General features: G+C 42.6%; 1 long non-coding RNA gene across 1 annotated transcript; it reads right to left on the reverse strand.

The window, feature by feature from the left end:
* Window positions 1-1,442: 1,442 nt before the first annotated feature.
* LOC137324609 (uncharacterized) lies at window positions 1,443-22,249 on the reverse strand. The gene is made up of 2 exons (XR_010963679.1): window positions 20,750-22,249; window positions 1,443-3,944 (listed from the first exon to the last, which is right to left on the reverse strand). It is a non-coding gene; the product is annotated as an uncharacterized lncRNA (long non-coding RNA).
* Window positions 22,250-24,157: the final 1,908 nt, after the last annotated feature.

A 24,157-nucleotide genomic window follows, 5' to 3' on the forward strand; every position in this document is an offset into this window, starting at 1 on the left:
GTGATGTCAGTGAATGAGAAAGGAGACAAAACAACAAGAGCAGGACGCTACTAGATGTAAGCTTTGGGGGAGCTTCTGGCTTCACGTCCAGATTCTCCCTTCATACTCTTATTAGCAAGATTGTCCCAGCCAGACTTATCCAAAGGAGGCCAAGGCTTGTAATTTCAAGGTCCTACTCCAGAAATTCCAAGCACCTGACTCCTTTGGAGGAGACGCCATGCCTGCTGCTCCAAATCCCAGAACTGATGTCCTCATTTTATGTTTTGTGCTTCTGCTCTGAATCCATCTCTGCGGCACAGCTCTTATATGGTTCCATAGCTGCCATATTGTAGGCATTACAGAGATCATTCTACCACCTGATGCTCGTAGCGGGTAGCAGTATTTTCAGGGGGCCCGTGATTTATTTTTTGTCCATTAATTTTAGAGACCATAATTTCCCAAGGTCTGCTTTCTGTGAGTACCATTTCCTAATAAGAATGCCGGATTGTAGAATCACATCTTCCATCTCTCCTATGTCCCCATGGTCATCTCTGATGTATCTTGGTGCCATCTTTGATCCCCTCTATTCATTATTTATATATTATTCCACAGTATCTTCATTCAGAAGCAAGGATATCAATGACACCCGACAGAGTGTTAATCAATAAATAAGAGGAGCTAGTAACAAAGGTAATGCAATAATTGTGGGGCACTTTAATCTTAATATAGACTGGGCAAATCAAATTGGCAAAAGTAGTTTGGAGGATGAGTTCATGGAATGCTTTTGAGACATGTTCCTACAACAATATGTCGTGGAACCAACCAGGAAACAGGCTATTTTAGATCTTGTCTTGTGTAATGAGACAGGGTTAATTAGTAATCTCATAGTAAGGGAGTGATCACAATATGATAGAATTTCATATTGAGTTCGAGAGTGCCGTACTTAAGTCCGAAACTAGAGTCTTAAACTTAAACAAAGGCAATTACATAGGTATGAGGGGCAAGTTGGCTAAGGTTGATTAGGAAATTAGATTAAAAGATATGATGGTAGATAAACAATGGCGAACATTTAAAGAAATATTTCATATTCTCAACGAATTTACATTCCTATAAGAAATAAAAACTCCACGGGAAAAGTGATCCATCGGTTGCTAACTAAATAAGTTAAGGAAGTATTAGATTAAAAGAAGAGGCTTATAATGTTGCCAAGAAAAGTAGCAAGTTTAAGGATTGGGAGACTTTTAGAAACCAGCAAAGGATGACCAAAAAATTGACAAAGAGGGAGAAAATAGAATATGAGAGTAAACTAGCAAGAAATATAAAAACAGATTGTAAGAGCTTCTGCAAGTATGTAAAAAGGAAGAGAGTAGTGAAAGTAAACGTGGGTCCCTTAGAGGCTGAGACAGTGACGATCCGGATTCTTTCCCCTCAGTCTGGTTCAGTAATAACTGCAGTCGAATACATTTTAAAGTTCAACACATCTTTAATAGCAGGGTTCTTAGTCTGCAGCATTGATTTGGACTCCTGATAGAGTCCCTCTATGCTGGCAGAGCAAGAACAAAAACATACAGAAATCCACACGTTTTTATACAAATCAATAGGGTTGGAACATACTTAACGAGGGTCAACACCAATCATAAGCCGGGCATAGGTTGCCATGCGAGGTTACATTATTTCCGGCCAATCATAAATCGTCCATGTGCTGATCATGCTGCTGTTAGACATCAAAGGGGATAACTTCCTCACTTTCCAACTTAGAATGTTCTTCCCTGTTCCTTCTGTTCCTTATCTCCCAACCTGGAATGTCTTTCAACTTTGGCTAAGCTCGTTACCTATATTGATCTGCCATAAACATGGAGACATTCAGACCAGTCCTTGACTCACATCAAAGACCTATCATTGATAAGACAATGCAGGCCTGCTGACTAAGCAACCATATGGCCCAGCAGGAGGGCCAGGCCACTTGTATCAATCTCAGTTACTAACTAATTAACCCTTTCTAACCATTTTGCATTCTGCTTCTTTGCCACGTAGACATTTTAATATTTTACTAAAAACTGACCACGTAGGGATTCTCATTCCCCCCTTTTATCATTTTATGATAACCAATTATTACGGTGCTCACTGGTTCTGCAGGTTCTGCAGCGCAGCAACATTTAAGTAAGCAATAAACTATAAGAATTATAACAATGAATATGACTAGCTCTTGAACTAGAGAAGTCCCAATAGAACACAGACATGTTTCATCAATACGCCTTTGTACTCTTATCTGTTCTCAGGAACAGACTCCTTCTAAACATCTCTCAAGTAAGTTGCGAACGTCCTTGGTCAGCTAAACCTATTCATGTTAGTTTGAAAAGGCTAACATAGTCAAATATCCTATGGTGATTTATATTTTGTTTCCAGCCTAACTAGACTGAATGGTACCTTTCAGACCATTTTACACCTGTGAATTGGTGCCCTCCCCATTATATCCCTTAATCCAAATTCTCCCTACAATATCCCGTTAGATGCTGTACCTCATCTTAACCAGGTTCCCTTCGTGTTGGCCACCAGTCCGGGTGGAAGAGAGGCAGAGCATCTGATAATCCTATCGAACTATAATTGTCTTCCCTTTTACATGCACCTTACCCCAGCGGGTGCTAATCCCAGTACCATTAAGATGTGTTCTTAGTTGAAACCACAGAGACAATGGGGACATTCTCACCCAGGCTCTGTTTTACTATCTTTGCCAAACCCTTCATCCTCTACTTACATTTATTACATGCAATGGAAATCAAGAAGCACATTACAACAAACTGCACTACGACTAATACATATGAAATTAATCTAATCCAAAGATGGATCTGTATATTCAGTCCCAAATTCCAGAGGTCATTTCACCAGGTGGTGACTTTAATTTGGTCAGTGTCATGCTTAATGTTGTTATTGTCCTGTTGTAGGTTATAATAAACCTTCTGGGAGAGGCGTATCTCCATTCGCAATGCTTCCAAGTATTTAGACAACAGGGGTGTCAGATACCCAAATGTGTCCTGATATTCTTTTAAGTCCTTTCTGACATTCTCAGAAACTTGTAAGGTGGTGAGGTTATGCCGGTGTATCTCTACCAGTTCCTCGGGTCCAATCCGAACCAGGACTTCAGAAATGGAGTAGAATTCTGGACTTAAAATATCACAAGTTAGATTGGCATATTTAAACGTTTTCAAATTAGTTGTAACACAGTATTCGCCCTCTCCGGCATATACCACTTAAGTGGGTTTTAGATCCGCCTCTAGGGCCTCCATGGTACAGTTAATATCCGGATTGGTACCGGTATTATTAAACCCACACTGTTCTTCTAGGCTGTGTCCAACACTATGTGGACACACAGTGACAGCATGTCTAGTAACACATCCCTTTAATTTTGTTCCAGCCAATCAGCTTAAATCTACGTCCTCTAGTTCTTGAACCCTCTGATAGGGGAAACAGGTACTTCCAGTCTACTTTATCTGGGCCCCTCATAATTTTGTAATTTTGTATCCATCGTGCGGATATCTTCTAAATATTGTTTCTCCCAATTTTATTGTTAACTGATGGGAACCTAACCCTGAATTTTGGAAATCCAAATTACTGTGTCCCTCTTTACTTTAATTTCAGTCCTTTTGATTGATACCAGTGTTTCCTGACTGTTTCATTAATTAGTTGGTTTCTCTATGGACCGTGTGTCAGTGCCTTGTTTAAAAGGATTTCTCACTCGCCTGGACCACATTAACCATTTTCCTGTTGTGCTGTTGTCAAGTAACTGAGCCTGTCTGAGACTCATTCTTCAATGTATCTTCTTCATGTATCTCCGCATACTAGCAGCATCTCATAGGAATGAGCTTAGTGTTCTTGGATATTAACTTTCTGCTGGCCAGTCTCTTCTTCCTCATGGTATTTCCGAACATTTTCCATGGCACACATCATATGTCCTGTAGGATTCAGTCCTGTAAAAGCAACTGGTTTGTTTAAAGAGTGGTTGCAATAGCTCACCAGGCCATAGGCCTTTGTAATCATGTTCTTCATCCTGATCTCCATTTCAGATGATGGCAACATACATTTGTATCTTTTATGTCCACTGTAGCCATTCTTAGGTTTTCAGGTTATCTTATCAAGAAGATCAGGGGTATCTAGAGTGCTTATCTCCCCCTGAATGGTCCCGATGTCAGGGTAGTGGCCAGGCTATTGAGTGTAGTTTTCTCATTATTCATTATAGGCAAGGACACAAATATCTCCACGAGAAAGCTATCAATTTACTATTCTCAACTACACTTTCCTGACTTCCACTAGATTGTGTATTTATGCCAGATTGATTTTTTTATCATGCCCAATTCAATGACTTTAGAGAAATTCCCATATCTCCCCACCTCGAGCACTCTGTCTCGGAAGACAACAAATAGGTTAAAACAAAACAAATCAAAATGTTTTCAAAAGAAGAGAATCAGGTTGATATCACCATGCTGTGACATTTGGTATCTGCTGATGTCTGCAGCTAAAGTCTTAAATCTTTAACACCACTGGATCGTTTCCTGCACCAAATTTCTCCAGCAAAGGTTGCACCGTAACTTTGTAACTACTCTTGGTAATCCTGCACCATCAACACTTACGTGGTCCCAAAAAAAAAACCAGGGTCACCTGTTTTAAAAGAAACACAGAAAATCCATTGCGGCTCTTCTTGAGAGCCCAAGTGATTAATTTGTCAAATCTTCATTTATTATTTATTTATCCAAAGGAATAATCCCTATACCCGAAACAAATTTAGAAAACAAAACAGGAGAGAGAATTTGCCTATTTCCACTCTCTCCCTCTCTCTGAAGCACGCAGCCTGTCTGAAATAAACACTGTCTCTTCCACATGCAGATGTACGCAGGGCTGCAGACTGGAATTTCTAACTCCAAGTCCTGATCTCTGTGTTTTCAAGATGTAACCACATTAAGCAGATATCATTAGCAGCCGTCTGCTAAGATACGTTATATTCCTCTTTTATTAATTTATTAATGGTTTGGGCATGTGTTTCTAGCACTGTAGCTATCCTTTGCAAATATATGGTCAGCATTTGATCCTCAGACAATTCCTTATCTGTATTTTCATTTATTTTTTAATATATCTTTAATGCGAGACCCTAAATCTCTGACCTTTTGATCTAATGTTGTCAAATCAATGGTGTTAACAACTAAGGCAAAGGCAGTTGCTATATCACTTATCACAGATCTTTACGTCTCCATATTTGCCTATCTCTTTTTACGATGTCCACCTCCATTCCATGTCGCTCTTTGTTTTAACACTTGAGTTAGGAGGTGTTGATCTAATTGTTGAGTTTTCTTAGCAGTCTCAATGCGAGTTATATAATTTGTCAGGGAAGGTCTCCCCTCTTTGGTCAGATCTTGTATTCTACTATTAATTTCAAATAAAATTGAATAGCCCCAGAACTTGTCAAAACTTCCTTATCATACTGTGGCAGGGTAAAACTGATAGGCGTTTAGTACCCTGTGTCAGTACATAGCTCAAGTAATGGACTTCCAATTGTCTAACCTATGCTTCCTTTTCATATGATTTGTTTTACATTCCTTTCTAATCAATTTTTCACTGTAGCGTGAAAACTTATATCTCAGTCAATTGTAGCCTTTGGCATTTCCGAGTAATTGGGACAATTTTACTAATACAACCTATACCAATTATTACCTCATGTTCACCTGTGTAATGGTTAGCCTCAGACAGTTCTCAACCGACTGGGTCATTTCTATCTGTTTGAACTGGTCTTGGCATGACAGTCTGGCTTCTTGGGATGGAAGGGGTTAATATTAACTTGCTCTTGTGGTAGGAGTAACTTGATCCTTCTCCCTTTTGAGATTAAGTTCCCACCTTCAAAATTTCACTTCACACAGGTTTGACTGATTTTTTACTTCTCACATTTGTGGATTGCTTTATACTATATTTTTGCACACTATTTTTTCACATACTTTTAGTGGATGTGATTATAATCAACGCTCCGAGCTGTTCCAGCTTTCTGACTTTTCCTATCACAATGATCCTGAGTTTTTTAATCTATCCCATTAATTTTTAACCTCTTTTTAAACCACAGCCAATCACAAAATAAACATTCAAAATGCCAATTTTTTTAAGATCCCATGTCTGGAATTTAACATTCCCACACTTTATAAGAACCAGAATTTAATAGGTCACTTAACCTCAATAACTCCAATTTTAATTCGGCAGTATCAGAATTAAACACACGACAAGACAGATACATTACACAAAGGAAGAAAACACATAAGACACAGTAAGAAGGGGGCGTGGCCCACAACACCGACAAAAAAAACACTGATCAAGACAGGCTTTTTAAAGGGACAGTACACTTAAACAACAAAACCTTTCTTTTTCGGGTCTCTGTCTTTTAAACCTTTGTCTAGTCACTTAATTCTATCCATATTTTCTACAGTACTGTCTCCATAAAGCAATTAGTTCTTTGGCTGTGGTACCTCTGTTATTTTTCCAAATTAATTCCTGAGCCTTTTTTCCGCATCTAAGTTTTATCAATAGTTCCTGTTTATAGCCAATCACCAGGAACTTAAACCCTGACTACCCTCAGTGATATTAACCACTGACCTACCGCTTACAAGTTATTCCCTCAGTGATATTAACCACTGACCTACCTGCTATTTCTGTGTATTCGCCAGACTGACCTGAATCTTGTAAGGATGCCACACGAGTGTTAGCGATTGGACGATTCGTCGTCAGACTGACGGATTGGAGGAAAACCGACATAGTAAATTAAGACTACTTACATCGGGGCGCCATTTCCTTCCTCCGTGTCTGAGATAATCCGCCTCTTACTCCGCGAACTCTCTGTGAACGACCGTTAAGATCCCACCGCTGCCACCAAATGATGATCCGGATTCTTTCCCCTCAGTCTGGTTCAGTAATAACTGCAGTCGAATACATTTTAAAGTTCAACACATCTTTAATAGCAGGGTTCTTAGTCTGCAGCATTGATTTGGACTCCTGATAGAGTCCCTCTATGCTGGCAGAGCAAGAACAAAAACATACAGAAATCCACACGTTTTTATACAAATCAATAGGGTTGGAACATACTTAACGAGGGTCAACACCAATCATAAGCCGGGCATAGGTTGCCATGCGAGGTTACATTATTTCCGGCCAATCATAAATCGTCCATGTGCTGATCATGCTGCTGTTAGACATCAAAGGGGATAACTTCCTCACTTTCCAACTTAGAATGTTCTTCCCTGTTCCTTCTGTTCCTTATCTCCCAACCTGGAATGTCTTTCAACTTTGGCTAAGCTCGTTACCTATATTGATCTGCCATAAACATGGAGACATTCAGACCAGTCCTTGACTCACATCAAAGACCTATCATTGATAAGACAATGCAGGCCTGCTGACTAAGCAACCATATGGCCCAGCAGGAGGGCCAGGCCACTTGTATCAATCTCAGTTACTAACTAATTAACCCTTTCTAACCATTTTGCATTCTGCTTCTTTGCCACGTAGACATTTTAATATTTTACTAAAAACTGACCACGTAGGGATTCTCAACAGGAGAAATTATAATGGGGAATATGGAAATGGCAGAGACATTAAACAAATATTTTGTATCTGTCGTCACAGTAGAAGACACAAAAAACATAAACTTAAAGTGATTAATATTAGTAAAGAAAAGGTAGTGGAGAAATTAATGGGACTAAAAGCCAACAAATCCCCTGGAACTGATGGCGTATATCCTAGGGTTCTAAAAGAGGTGGCTGCAGAGGTAGTAAATGCATCGGTTGTGTTTTTCCAAAATTCCTTAGATTCCAGAACGGTCCCAGCAGATTGGAAGGTCGCAAATGTAACACCACTATTCAAGAAAGGAGGGAGAAAGAAAACAGGGAACTACAGGCCAATTAGCCTGACATCAGTCATCAGGAAAATGCTAGAATCCATTATTAAGGACGTGGTAACAGGGAACTTAGAAAATCACAATATGATTAAGCAGAGCCAACATGGTTTTATGAAAGGGAAATTGTGTTTGACAAATTTATTAGTTTTTTGAAGATGTAACTAGCAGGGTAGATAAAGGGGAACCACTGGATCTAGTATATTTGGATTTTCAAAAGGCATTCGATAAGGTGCCGCACAAAAGGTTGTTACACAAGGTAAGGACTCATGGGGTTGGGGGTAATATATTAGCATGGATAGAGGATTGTTTAACGGACAGAAAACAGAATAAGCGGGTCATTTTCAGGTTGGCAGGTTGTAACTAATGGGGTGCTGCAAGAATCAGTGCTGGGGCCTCAGCTATTTACAATCTATTTTAGTGACTTTAATGAAGGGACCGAGTGCAATGTATCCAAGTTTGCTGATGATACAAAGCTAGGTGGGAAGGTAAGCTGTGAGGAGGTCACAGCGGGCCGGAACTTGCTCCGACCGGCGTGGCAAGGCTCTCTGAGCATCCTGCGGATAAAAAGTATGAAGATACTTACTGTGTCACCCACAACGTCCACCTGCTCCATTTTAAATTCTTCTCCAGTGGTGTGCGCCAAGATCAGCATAGGCCCTCATGTGCATGTATAAACTGTGAGAATGCAAGCCCCACCCACAAGCAGGCAAGTAAAATTAATTCATTTAAAGTGACATTCCCTATGTTAGTTTAAATAAAAAATTAACTTACCTTATGATAAATTGCAAGGAAATGATTTATTTTTTAATAATTTTTTTTAATGATCAAAAATTTTAAAAATAAGAATAATCAGACATTCCACATTTTGAAAATGTAATTTTTTTGTTGTTTTGCAGTCATTACGAGTCACTGTGCTTTTAAAAAGTAGTGTAGGGCTGGTATTTTCAGGCGTACCTTCTCGTGGCGTAAGTATCTTTGTTCCAGCTGGGCAGATGGGTAAGTTTACGATTGTTTGCTGATTGTATTGATTATAGAATAGGTGGCCCTTTAATTCATAACTGGCAAAACGCCGGTGAACCAATCAGAGCAAGTTCACGATTTCGGGGTTTTACTGCGCATGTGCGCATTCGCAAGCTTGCTCCGTTAGATTCATTGGTGGTCGGAGAGGATGCCATTACGGAGCGGCATCCCGACTCAGTAAGTTCTGCCCCAAAGAGTCTGCAAAGGGATAGAGACAGGTTAAGTGAGTGGGCAAGAAGGTGGCAGATGTTGTATAATGTGGGGAAATGTGAGGATATTCACTTTGGTCGGAAGAATAGAAAAACAGAATATTTTTTGAATGGTGAGAAACTATTAAATGTTGATGTTCAGTGAGATTTGGCTGTCCTTGTACAAGAAACACAGTAAGTTACAGGTAAGTGCAGGTACAGCAAGCAATGAGGAAGACAAATGGTACGTTAGCCTGTATTGCAAGGGGGTTGGAGTACCTTAATTGTACAAGGCTTTGAAGAGACTACACCTGTGTATAGTTTTGGTCTTTTTACCTAAGGAAGGAGATACTTGCCTGAGAGGGAGTGCAACGAAGGTTCACTAAATTGATTCCTGGGATGAGAGGGTTGCCCTATGAGGAGAGATTGAGTAGAATAGTCCTATACTCTCTGACATTTAGAAGAATGAGAGGTGATCTCATTGAAACATATAAGATTCTGAGAGGGCTTGACAGGATAGAAGCTGAAAGGCTGGAGAGTCTAGAACTAGGGGGCATAGTCTCAGGATAAGGGGTCAGCCATTTAGGTCTGAGATGAGGAGAAATTTGTTCACTCAGAGGTTGTGAATTTTTGGAATTCTCTACCCCAGAGGGCTGTGGAATTATCTCAGTCATTGAGTATATTCAAAGCTGAGATCAAGGGATATGGGGATCGGGTGGGAAAGTGGAGTTGAGGTCGAAGATCAGGTACAGCAAGGTAAAGACCGAGACCAGAGCGGCGGTAAAGAGCGAGACCAGAGCGGGGATAAAAACAGCGTGGAGAGAGCGAGAGTCCAGTCGGTGAGCGGCGGTGAAGAGCGAGACCAGAGCGGGGATAAAAACAGCGCGGAGAGAGCGAGAGACCAGTCGGTGAGCGGCGGTAAAGAGCGAGACCAGAGCGGGGATAAAAACAGCGTGGAGAGAGCGAGAGTCCAGTCGGTGAGCGGCGGTAAAGAGCGAGACCAGAGCGGGGATATAAACAGCACGGAGAGAGCGAGAGACCTGTCGGTGAGCGGCGGTAAAGAGCGAGACCAGAGCGGGGATAAAAACAGCGCGGAGAGAGCGAGAGTCCAGTCGGTGAGCGGCGGGAGAGAGCGAGACCAGAGCGGAGATATAAACAGCGCGGAGAGAGCGAGAGTCCAGTCGGTGAGCGGCGGGAGAGAGCGAGACCAGAGCGGAGATATAAACAGCGCGGAGAGAGCGAGAGTCCAGTCGGTGAGCGGCGGGAGAGAGCGAGACCAGAGCGGGGATAAAAACAGCGCGGAGAGAGCGAGAGACCAGTCGGTGAGCGGCGGGAGAGAGCGAGACCAGAGCGGGGATATAAACAGCGCGGAGAGAGCGAGAGTCCAGTCGGTGAGCGGCGGGAGAGAGCGAGACCAGAGCGGAGATATAAACAGCGCGGAGAGAGCGAGACCAGAGCTTACTCTGAGAGCGAGACTCTGAGACCAGCGGCAGTTCGGGGTGACGTCACCTGTCAGAAAGTGACACGGCACAGGGGAGGCAGCTGATTGGTGAGTAGGTTCAGGTGAGTATTTCTACCATTTTACTGTAAGTAAAGTAATAAGAAAGGGAAGATCTGCAGGTTTTATAGCAGATAGTGTTTTTTTTTAGTGAACCTAGGTCCCTAGTATAGTTAACATTTTCTAATTTCAACGTAATTTAAAAGGGGTAACTCAGCTAAGGCAAGTCATGGCAGCAGACCTCGCACCCGTGATATGCTCCTCCTGCAAGATGTGGGAAGTCATGGACACTACCAGTGTCCCTGCCGACCATGTGTGCGGGAAGTGTGTCCACCTGCAGCTACTGACCGATCGTATCTCGGAGCTGGAGCTGCGGGTGGACTCACTGTGGAGCATCCGCGATGCAGAGAAACTCGTGGATAGCACGTTTAGCGAGTTGGTCACACCGCAGGTAAAGGGTATACAGGCAGGAAGTGAATGGGTGACCACCAGGAAGAGTAAGAGATGCAGGCAGGTAGTGCAGGGGTCCCCTGTGGCCATCCCCCTCTCAAACAGATATGCCACTTTGGATGCTGTTGGGGGGGATGACTTATCAGGGGAAGGCAGCAGCAGCCAACTTCCTGGCACCACGGGTAGCTCTGCTGCACAGGCTGGGAGGAAAAAGAGTGGCAGAGCTATAGTGATAGGGGACTCAATTGTAAGGGGAATAGACAGGCGTTTCTGCGGCCACAACCGAGACTCCAGGATGGTGTGTTGCCTCCCTGGTGCAAGGATCAAGGATGTCTCGGAGCGGCTACAGAACATTTTGGAGGGGGAGGGCGAACAGCCAGCTGTCGTGGTGCACATAGGCACCAACGATATAGGTAAAAAAGGGGATGAGGTCCTAAAAGCAGAATATAGGGAGTTAGGAGGTAAATTAAAAAATAGGACCTCAAAGGTAGTAATCTCAGGATTGCTGCCAGTGCCACGTGCTAGTCAGAGTAGAAATAGGAGGATATTTCAAATGAATACGTGGCTAGAGGAATGGTGCAAGGGGGAGGGATTCAAATTCCTGGGACACTGGAAACGGTTCTGGGGGAGGTGGGACCAGTACAAACCGGATGGTCTGCACTTGGGCAGGGCCGGGACCGCTGTCCTAGGAGGAGTGTTTGCTAGTGCTGTTGGGGAGGGTTTAAACTAAAGTGGCAGGGGGTTGGGAACCTGAGCAGGGAGAGAGAGGAAAGCGTAACAGGAAGGGACAGAAGGTATGGAGTAATAGGTAAAGTGTTAAAAAAGGAAAAAGCAGGAACTAAGCGTCACAAAACAGATTTGAAAGTTCTTTATCTGAATGCACGTAGCATTCGTAATAAAATGGACGAGTTAACGGCACAAATAACTACGTATGGGTATGATCTTGTGGCCATCACAGAAACATGGCTGCAGGGTGACAACGACTGGGAATTAAATATGCCAGGGTATTTAACAATCAGGAAGGACAGGCAGGAAGGAAGGGGAGGTGGGGTGGCTATGTTAATAAAGGAAGGAATCACTGTAACACAGAGAAATGATATTGGGACAAAGCATCAAGATAATGAAACAGTTTGGGTAGAGATAAGGAATAATAAGGGAAAAAAATACATTAGTGGGCGTAGTATATAGGCCTCCTAATAGTTGCAACTCTGCTGGAAGAAGTATTAATCAGGAGATAGTCGGGGCATGTAATAAGGGAACAGCCATAATTATGGGGGATTTTAATTATCATATTAACTGGACAAATCAAATTGGGCAGAGCAGCCTTGAGGACGAGTTCATTGAATGCATCAGGGATGGATTTCTTGAGCAGTATGTAACTGATCCTACAAGGGGGCAGGCAACCTTGGACCTGGTCCTGTGTAATGAGTCAGGATTAATTAATAATGTCCTAGTTAAGGATCCCCTTGGAACGAGCGACCACAACATGGTTGAATTCCATATCCAATTAGAGGGTGAGAAGGTTGATTCTCAAACAAGCGTACTGAGCTTGAATAAAGGAGACTATGATGGTATGAGAGCGGAATTGATTAAAGTGGACTGGGAAAATAGATTAAAGGGTAAGACGGTACATGAGCAGTGGTGTTCATTTAGGGAGTTATTTTACAACTTTCAAAATAAATATATTCCACTGAGGAAAAAAGGGTGTAAAAGAAATGACAGCCATCCGTGGCTAAGTAAAGAAATCAAGGATAGTATCCGACTAAAAACAAGGACATATAAGGTAGCCAAACTTAGTGGGAGGATAGAAGATTGGGAATTCTTCAAAAGACAGCAAAAAGTAACTAAAGGATTGATTAAGAAAGGGAAGTTAGATTATGAAAAGAAATTAGCAAAAAATATAAAAACAGATAGCAAGAGTTTCTATAGTTATATAAAAAGAAAAAGGGTGGCTAAGGCAAACATAGGTCCCTTAGAGGATGAGACCGGGAAATTAATGGTGGGAAACATGGAGATGGCAAAAATGCTGAACAAATATTTTGTTTCAGTCTTTACAGTAGAGGACACTAAGAATATCCCAACACTGGACAAACAGGGGACTCTCGGGGGGGAGGAGCTAAATACGATTAAAATCACTCAGGAGATGGTACTCAGTAAAATAATGGGACTCAAGGCGGATAAATCCCCTGGACCTGATGGCTTCCATCCTAGGGTCTTGAGGGAAGTGGCAGTAGGGATTGTGGATGCTTTGGTGATAGTTTTCCAAAATTCCCTGGACTCAGGAGAGGTCCCGGCAGATTGGAAAACTGCTAATGTAACACCGTTATTTAAAAAGGGTAGTAGGCAGAAGGCTGGAAATTATAGGCCAGTTAGCTTAACATCTGTGGTGGGTAAAATTTTGGAGTCTATTATTAAGGAGACAGTAACGGAACATTTAGATAAGCATAATTTAATAGGACAAAGTCAGCATGGCTTTATGAAGGGGAAGTCATGTCTGACAAATTTGCTTGAGTTCTTCGAGGATATAACGTATAGGGTGGATAAAGGGGAACCAGTGGACATAGTGTATTTAGACTTCCAGAAGGCATTCGACAAGGTGCCACATAAAAGATTATTACTTAAGATAAAAAATCACGGGATTGGGGGTAATATTCTGGCATGGGTGGAGGATTGGTTATCGAACAGGAAGCAGAGAGTTGGGATAAATGGTTCATTTTCGGACTGGCAACCAGTAACCAGTGGTGTTCCACAGGGGTCAGTGCTGGGTCCCCAACTCTTTACAATCTATATTAACGATTTGGAGGAGGGGACCGAGTGCAACATATCAAAATTTGCAGATGATACAAAGATGGGAGGGAAAGTAGAGAGTGAGGAGGACATAAAAAACCTGCAAGGGGATATAGACAGGCTGGGTGAGTGGGCGGAGATTTGGCAGATGCAATATAATATTGGAAAATGTGAGGTTATGCACTTTGGCAGGAAAAATCAGAGAGCAAGTTATTTTCTTAATGGCGAGAGACTGGAAAGTACTGCAGTACAAAGGGATCTGGGGGTCCTAGTGCAAGAAAATCAAAAAGTTGGTATGCAGGTGCAGCAGGTGATCAAGAAAGCCAACGGAATGTTGGCTTTTATTGCTAGGGGGATAGAATATAAAAACAAGGAGGTATTGCTGCAGTTATATAAGGTATTGGTGAGACCGCACCTGGAATACTGCATACAGTTTTGGTCTCCATACTTAAGAAAAGACATACTTGCTCTCGAGGCAGTACAAAGAAGGTTCACTCGGTTAATCCCGGGGATGAGGGGGCGGACATATGAGGAGAGGTTGAGTAGATTGGGACTCTACTCATTGGAGTTCAGAAGAATGAGAGGCGATCTTATTGAAACATATAAGATTGTGAAGGGTCTTGATCGGGTGGATGCAGTAAGGATGTTCCCAAAGATGGGTGAAACTAGAACTAGGGGGCATAATCTTAGAATAAGGGGCTGCTCTTTCAAAACTGAGATGAGGAGAAACTTCTTCACTCAGAGGGTGGTAGGTCTGTGGAATTTGCTGCCCCAGGAAGCTGTGGAAGCTACATCATTAGATAAATTTAAAACAGAAATAGACAGTTTCCTAGAAGTAAAGGGAATTAGGGGTTATGGGGAGCGGGCAGGAAATTGGACATGAAGCTGAGTTCGGATCGGTCAATGCCCTGTGGGTGGCGGAGAGGGCCCAGGGGCTATGTGGCCGGGTCCTGCTCCGACTTCTTGTGTTCTTTAGATTTGTGGTTGGGATCAGATCAGCCATGATCTTATTGAATGGCGGAGCAGGCTCGAGGGGCCGATTGGCCTACTCCTGCTCCAATTTCTTATGTTCTTATGTTCTTATGTTCTTATGATCTTATTGAATGGCGGAGCAGGCTCGGGGGCCGAATGGCCTATTCTTGCTATTATTTCTTATGTTCTTATGTTCTATCTCACCACCTCTTCCATTGATCCTAAAACTGTACAACATTATGTCCAACATTAAGACATGAAGCACCGAAATTTCCTCCAGCTTAATGCCAGCAATAACAAAGCAGGACTGAAAACGACCAAGAATGAAGTTCAAACAAATACAAATCAAAAACGAGCAGTCAGCAACAACTACCACACAAAAAGAAGACGGCGAACCATTCAAATCACTGACAACACTTTTTGAAAATCCGTTAAGCTTCCATTTTGGGCTCTCCACTAAGCTGAGCATTTATAAACCATGTTACATACTAAAGCCGTAAAAATTACAAAAATTACAAGAAGGGGATGAGAATGGAACTAGGGAAGGTAAACTGGAAAAAATGACAACAGATAGAACAGCAGTGGGAAATATTTGAAACATTGATCAATAAAGTTCAGGAGAAATATATTCTGCTAAAAAGCAAGAACGAACTAACCAATAATGAAACACCAGGGAGGAATAAAGAGATAAGGGTAAAATTGAAACTAAAGAAAAAGGCATAATCTAAGTACATGGACAATTAAGGAGATGATGACAAAAGGGACTATGAAGTGGTTAGGAAAGAATTAAAAAAAACAATTCGGAAAGTAAAGGGCAACTATGAAATTAAATTATCAAGGAATATAAAAAGAAATAGTAAAGTATTCTACAGACACATAAATATCAAAAGAAAAATCAGAATAGGGATAGGGCCACTGAGGGATGCACAAGATAAACTCACAGGGAATGACAGTGAAATGGCAGAAATACTGAATAGTTACTTTGCCTCAGTATTTACCACAGAGACCAACATTAGAAGAAGAGATCAAAAAAGATATTAAGACATTTAAGATAGAAAGGAGGGAAATAATTGATTAACTAGTCAAACTTAAGAGAGGATAAAACCACTGGACTGGATGGATTGCATCCACGGGCTATGGGGAAAGAGCAGGGGAGTGGGACTAATTGGATAAATCTACCAAAGAGCCAGTACAGGCACATTGGGCTAAATAGCCTCCTTCTGGGCTGTATCATAATATGATACTATTATACTAGTAGCCAAGGGTAATGCAGTAGATGTAATATATTTGGATTTTCAAAAGGCTTTCAATAAGGTACCGCATTGTAGATTCATGACTAAAGTCAGAGCATGTGGAGTCAGGGGACAAGAAGCAGAAAGGACAGCAAACTGGTTACAAAACAGAAAACAGAGAGTAGGGGTTAAGGATAGTTACTTAGACTGGTAATAGGTAGGAAATGGTGTTCCACAGGGATCAGTGCTGGAACCACTGTTGTTCACAATTTACATCAACAATTTGGACTTGGGAATCGGAAGTACAATTTTAAAATTTGCGAACTAAGCCAAATTGGGGGACATGGTTAATACTGAGGAAAAATGTGACAAAATACAAGAAACCTTTAATTAACTTGCAGAATGGGCATGTAATTGGCAAATTAATTTCAATATAGGTAAGTGTAAGGTGGTGCATTTTGGTGGCAAGAATAAGGAAGCCACATACTTGGATAATAAGAGTTTAAAGAGGGTAGAGGAGCAACGGGATCTAGAGTTATAGATACATAAATCACTAAAAGTAGTGATGCAGGTTTAAAGGCAATAAAAAAAGCAAACAAAGCATTAGCGTTCATTTCTAGACAGATCGAATTGAAAAGCAGAGAAGAATGTTAAACTTGTATAGAACCTTGGTTAGGCCACACTTGGAGTATTGTGCACAGGTCTCCATATTATAAAAAGGGTTTACAGGCACTGGAGAAAGTGCAAAAATGATTCACAAGGATGAGAACTGAGAGGACATATTTATCAGGAAAGGCTGAACAGGCTGCGGCTCTTTTCTCTCGTAAAGAGAAGGCTGAGGGATGACCTGATAGAGGTCTTTAAGATTATAAAAGGGTTTGATAGGGTAAATGTAGAGAAAATGTTTTGAGTCCAAAACTAGAGGTCATAAATATAAGATAGTCACTAATAAATCCAATAGGGAATTCAGGAGAAACTTATTTACTCAAAGAGTGGTAAGAATGTGGAACATGCTACCACAAGGAGTAGTTGAGGTGAAAAGCATAGATGCATTTAAGGGTAAACTAGATAAGCATTTGAGGGAGAAAGGAATAAAAGGATATGCTGATAGGGTTAGATGAAGAGGGGTGGGAGGAGGCTCGTGTGCAGCATAAACGCCTGGGATAGGCCAGTTGGACCAAATGGCCTGTTTCTGTTCTGTAGACTCTATGGCCCCGATTTTAGAACCAAAGTGCTGGTGTGTTGGAGGCGGGGGGCTCTGAAAATCGGGGAAATCCTGAGCGGGTTCGGAAGCCGGCTCCAACCCGCTGACTTTCGAGTTCCACACCAATGCGTCTGTGTGCGCGCGCACCTCACGAATGCAGACGTCCCACCGGCAATTAAAGCCGGCGGGACGACAGTTAAGACAGTTAGTTAGTTGAAGTATTTGAACTAGTTAATTTTATGGTCATTGAGGCAGGGGACTGATTTTCATTCAGCCTCAGCATGTTTCCTGCGCTGTGGGAAACACTCCATGTTGCAACAGACGTGGTTCAGCCGGCAGCCAGTTGGACATGCAAATGCTTGTTTGTCAGATGGGGATAAAAGGTGAGTTATTGCAGCAGGGCACTCAATACTTTCACACAAACTTTTGGCTGCAAGATCTTTGTGTTTTCACTGAAAGTTCTTATTTACCACTCAAAATTCTTCTGTTCACACATATTTAACAATTTTTTGGACCCTCTCAAACTCACACCATCAGGTTGGGGGGCGCCATGAAACTTACTTGTAAAAGGATATTCAGTGTTAGAAATGCCTCCATTAATGTTTTTTGTCACGGGCCTGTGTTTATGTGAGAAGCCTAAGCCTCAATTCATGCCAGTTCCCAAATGTATCAAAATCAATTGAAGAGTCTCATGTTAGGAGCCTACAGTTCCCAGCATGCACCTGCGTCTACAATGTCTCGACATTTTGATGATTGATCGCAAGACTGGACACTTAGAGGGCTTGATGATTGTAAAGGTGATTGTAAGTAATGATTATAGGGTTCTCCTGGTGTCCTAACCAAAATGTATCCCTCACCCAACACCTCCAAAAATAGATTATCTGGTTATTATCACATTACTGTCTGTGGGACCTTGCTGTGGAAAATTGGCTGCTGTGTTTCCCACATTACAGCAGTGATTACACTTCAAAAGTACTTCATTGGTTGTAAAGCACTTTGGGACGTTGTGAGGTTGTGAAAGGTGCTATATAAATGCAAGATCTTTCTTTCTTAATTCTACCCAGTGTGTTTCTACTGCCTATTTATACTTGCTGATATTAATTACTGAGAAAAAATGACAGATGAAATATTTTTTAAAAAGCATTTTGAGTGATTCAATTGGTTCATGCACAAACCATGATAGTAAAATGTTTATTTACAGTTCTATCATTATAAAATCATTACATGCAGAAACCCATTATAAATTTTTAAATAGTAAAGTTCCATTATAAATACTGACATAAAAAAGCATTTCAGGAAGCAGCACAAGAATTTTAATAATGTATTAGTTGGTCTCTGTTGGTGTTGCACACAAGTAGTAAAGAACAAGCGTCGTCTTCAGGTGAAGCTGAGTTAGAGGTCAAGGCACAATTGGCCCAGGATGTGCAGATATCGTTCAGTCTCTATTTTAATGGAATATATCCTGTCCTTATTTTTATATGTTGCTGTCATAAATTCTTATGTCCACATTTATGATGGGAACTTTGGGAGTAATTTTAACCTTGGGCGATGGTGTAAAAAGGATGATATCCAATTAGTCACGCGTTATACATCACGCCCGATTTTCTTTTCCATTGAAGTCAGTTGAAGTGAAAATTGAATGGGGCATATAATGGGCGGCCAATTAGATATCGTCCATTTTACACCATCACCAAAAGTTAAAATTACCCCCAGTCTGTGTAAACTGGTCATGCTGTAGGAACATAGGAATAGGAGTAGGCCATTCGGCCCCTTGAGCCTGTTTCACCATTCAGTTAGATCATGGCTAATCTGTATCTTAACTCCACCTACCTATCTTGGTTCCATAACCCTTAATACCCTTGCCTAACAACAATCTATCAATCTCAGTTTTGAAACTTTCAATTGACCTAGCCTCAACAGCTTTTTGAGGGAGAGACTTCCAGATTTCAACTACCCTTTGCAAGAAGAAGTGCTTCCTGATATCACGCCTGAATGACATAGCTCTAATTTTAAGGTTAAGCCCCCTTGATCTGGACTCCCCCATCAGAGGAAATAATTTCTCTCTATCTACCCTATCAAATCCTTTAACCATCTTAAACACCTCAATTAGATCACCCCTTAATCTTCTATACTCAAGGGAATACAAGCCTGGTCTATGCAACCTGCCCTCATAATTTAACCCTTTTAGCCCCAGTATCATTCTGATGAATCTGCGCTGCACCCCCTCCAAGGCCAATATATCCTTCTTGAGGTGCGGTGCCCAGAACTGAACACAGTACTCCAGATGGAGTCTAACCAGAGCTCTGTACAGCTGTAGCATTACTTCCACCCCTTTGTATTCCAGCCCCCTTGAGATAAAGGCCAACATTCCATTAGCCTTTTTAATTATTTTTTGTACCTGTCCACTAACTTTTAGTGATTTCTGTACTTGGACCCCATAATCTTTTTGCACCTCGACATTTCCCAACTTCTCACTATTCAGAAAATGCTCTGATCTATCTTTCTTAGATCCAAAGTGGATGACCTCACGCTTCCCCACATTAAACTCCATTTGCTATAGTTTTGCCCACTCACTTAATCGATCAATGTCCCTTTGCAACTTTCTGTTCCCATCGACACTACTGTGCCATTTAACTTAGTGTAATTACACCCTGCTATCAGTGGTGGTGCTGCAGCATCTACAGTGGGGGAGAGTGTAATTACAGCTTGCCAGTTCTGGATCGGCAGTTTTCATTATGAATGTGGATGTAGGAAGTTATAATGGAAAGCTGACAGAAAGCAGGTATGTTATAAATAGAGAGACATGTCATTGTTTTGATTCATTGACACGAGCGGGGCTTTTGATTGTAACACTTTTAATCAGTTAGCTTTGGTTTAAAACACCCAGTTGCTGTACCAGAAGCAGTGGGAGGAAGTAGGGGAGGAGATAAATACCAGGAGCATAGCTCCAAGAACATGGATGCAGTGCAGGAAGAAGTTCAATGATTTAATATGAGTTGTCAAGGTGAGTGAGTTCAAGTTTCAAGTGGCATATCGTACGAACTGCACCACTGCTCAATTCACTACACCCCCATCACCCACCTACCAACAATCTCTTTCAATCAGTACTCAACCGTTCAAATCATAAACTTTATCTCACCCTCACACACATTACCACTGTTGCAAGCCACACATCCACAACTCACAGTTCAGACACACTGGTAGCTATTCAACCTTGACAGCCACATCACCCAAACACCTTCCAGGACACTCACTGACCCACTTCTGTCTTTCTTGCAGGAGAAGGTGGCACATAACAGGGGGCAGCAAGTGGCAGTGGCTCCATGAAACACGAACCTGCTGTCCTGTCTCAGGATGACAGCATTCCTGCTCCCACCCCTGCCACTCCACCAGTGTCTTTGCGGTTGCCTATCAGCCAGCCAGCCCACTCCCTGTAGAGTATTGACTCCAAAAACATATACAATTGCACCAGCAGCAAGAAGAAATAATCCAGCAACTAACCTGTAACTCCTGCATGATCCCTTTAAATACCGCTGGTGGGGGGTCCTTCATGCTCTTTGAGTCGTATTCAGCTGTGCGAGGTTAAGATGGAGCGTGGAGTTCCAAAATAGCAGCAGTTCCTTTAATCAGCGTTGCACACTGATTCGTGTCATACTCTCCTTACTCTGAATGTTGCCAGAGGTCATTAGGTGCGTGGCGCAAACCCCTTCACCATGATGTCATCCTGCGCATGCATCTTGGACCCCATTTTCAAGGCTTAGTTGGCTGCGTCGTCCCTAAAAAATGGGCGTTAAACGACCCAATTTCACCCCCACTATGTTTACTTTACATGTGACTGCCCGCCACGCCTGCTAGGCTTGCTGTTTATTTGTGGATTGACCTTCCAACCCATTGAGGATATTTTTGTAATTCTGTCACACAGTCCACAGTGACTTGTACAGCCTCAACTGGGAAATGTACATTTCGATACCTTACTCCCTCCATCAGCACTCCAATTTACTCACTCACACCTGGACCGATGCACCATTATTGTGCATTTGTTTCCATTGGCTGAATAGTTGTGCATTGGTTGCAATACATTCAATCTCCAAGGTGGCGCAGTGACATTGCACTAAAAAATGGAGAAAAGATGGACACACAACCAGTCCACTAATGTTTTTAATCAGAGTGGTGTTCTATACTTTCGACCTTGTGCCCTTTACCAAGGTTCCTTAATAAGAAAACAGACACACACACTGTATCACCCTCCCTGGGTTGAAGTAATAATTTTTCTTTCTCAACTGGTCCTTTTATTTGAATTAACAATGATTATGAAGTGTGAAGTGAGGAGAAATGAGGAGAGGCAAAATAAATTAAATGGTACAACTTTAAAGGAGGTACAAGAACAGAGAGAACTGGGGTTTCACATATATAAATCTTTAAAGGTGGTAGGACAAGTTGAAAAGGCTGTTAAAAAGCATACGGGATCCTGGGCTTTATAAAGAGCCATAGTGTACCAAAGCAAGGAAGTTATGGCAAACCTTTGTAATTCACTGGTTAGGCCTCAGCTAGAGTATTGTATCTAATTCTGGGCACCACACTTCAGGTACGATGTCAAGGTCTTGGAGAGGATGTAAAGGAGATTTACCAGAATGGTACAAGGGATGAAGCACTTATGTGGAGAGGCTAAAAATCTTACAGCAGAGAAGGTTAAGGGGAGGTTTAATAGATATGTTCAAAATGATGAGGGGTTTTGAAAGAATAAACTGTTTCCACTGGCAGGAGGGTCGGTAACCAGAGGACACCGATTTAATGTAATTGGCGAAAAATACAGGGAGGCAATTAGGAGAATTTTTTTACCCGAGTTGTTATGATATGGAATGCACTGTCTGAAAAGGTGGTGCAAGTAACTTTTAAAAGGGAATTAGACGTACACTTAAAAATGAAAAGTAGCAGGACTATGTTTTTTTTAAATTCGTTCATGGGATGTGGGCGTCGTTGGCGAGGCCAGCATTTATTGCCCATCCCTAATTGCCCTTGAGAAGGTGGTGATGAGCCGCCTTCTTGAACCGCTGCAGTCCGTGTGGTGTAGGTTCTCCCACAGTGCTGTTAGGAAGGGAGTTCCAGGAGTTTGACCCAGCGACGATGAAGGAACGGCGATATATTTCCAAGTCGGGATGGTGTGTGACTTGGAGGGGAACGTGCAGGTGGTGTTGTTCCCATGTGCCTGCTGCTCTTGTCCTTCTAGCTGGTAGAGGTCGCGGGTTTGGGAGGTGCTGTTGAAGAAGCCTTGGCGAGTTGCTGCAGTGCATCCTGTGGATGGTACACACTGCAGCCGCAGTGCGCCGGTGGTGAAGGGAGTGAATGTTTAGGGTGGTGGAATGGGTGCCAATCAAGAGGGCTGCTTTGTCCTGGATGGTGTCGAGCTTCTTGAGTGTTGTTGGAGCTGCACTCATCCAGGCAAGTGGAGAGTATTCCATCACACTCCTGACTTGTGCCTTGTAGATGGTGGAAAGGCTCTGGGGAGTCAGGAGGTGAGTCACTCGCTGCAGAATACCCAGCCTCTGACCTGCTCTTGTAGCCACAGTATTTATGTGACTGGTCCAGTTAAGTTTCTGGTCAATGGTGACCCCCAGGATGTTGATGGTGGGGGATTCGGCGATGGTAATGCCGTTGAATGTCAAGGGGAGGTGGTTAGACTCTCTCTTGTTGGAGATGGTCATTGCCTGGCACTTGTCTGGTGCAAATGTTACTTGCCACTTATCAGCCCAAGCCTGGATGTTGTCCAGGTCTTGCTGTATGCGGGCAAGGACTGCTTCATTATCTGAGGGGTTGCGAATGGAACTGAACACTGTCCAATCATCAGCGAACATCCCCATTTCTGACCTTATGATGGAGGGAAGGTCATTGATGAAGCAGATGAAGATGGTTGGGCCTAGAACACTGCCCTGAGGAACTCCTGAGATGATTGGACTCCAACAACCACTACCATTTTCCTTTGTGCTAGGTATGACTCCAGCCACTGGAGAGTTTTCCCCCTGATTCCCATTGACTTCAATTTTACTAGGGCTCCTTGGTGCCACACTCAGTCAAATGCTGCCTTGATGTCAAGGGCAGTCACTCTCACCTCACCTCTGGAATCCAACTCTATTGTCCATGTTTGGACCAAGGCTGTAATGAGGTCTGGGGCTGAGTGGTCCTGGCGGAACCCAAACTGAGCATCGGTGAGCAGGTTATTGGTGAGTAAGTGCCGCTTGATAGCACTGTCGACGACACCTTCCATCACTTTGCTGATGATTGAGAGTAGGCTGATGGGACAGTAATTGGCCGGATTGGATTTGTCCTGCTTTTTGTGGACAGGATATACCTGGGCAACTTTCCACATTGTTGGGTGGATGCCAGTGTTGTAGCTGTACTGGAACAGTTTGGCTCGAGGCGCGGCTAGTTCTGGAGCAGAATGTGGAAAGAGCAGAGGAGTGGGACTAATTGGTAATTCTTTCAGAAAGATGGCACAGGCACAATGGGCCCAATGACCTCCTTCTGTGCTGTATGACTCTATGATTCTAATGAAGAGACAGTGCTGCAGCAAGACTGGCACCGGAGCATTAGAAGGCATGGTGAGAAGAGCCTGAAAGATGAACAAACTTACCGGCTTTGTAGACCCTGGCATTGTGATGAGCGCTGAATTGGAGGGAGACGAGGCCTCTAGTAGCCCCCCACCACCCGCCCCCCCCCCCCCCCCCCGCCATCAGGAGACTTTGGGACCATTACTGCCGCAACCCTGGGGCTACGGCCACCTTTCTCCTGCAAGTCTCAAGATGTGGCAGTAAGGGGATGAATGGAAGGAAATTAGCAGGTGGTGAGTGGGGAAAGGGCCGGCCAGAAGTGAACCCTGCTTTTTAAAGAATTCTGCATTCCATGACAATTTTA

Source organism: Heptranchias perlo, chromosome 8 (assembly GCF_035084215.1).
Source record: "Heptranchias perlo isolate sHepPer1 chromosome 8, sHepPer1.hap1, whole genome shotgun sequence".
Lineage (NCBI taxonomy): Eukaryota > Metazoa > Chordata > Chondrichthyes > Hexanchiformes > Hexanchidae > Heptranchias > Heptranchias perlo.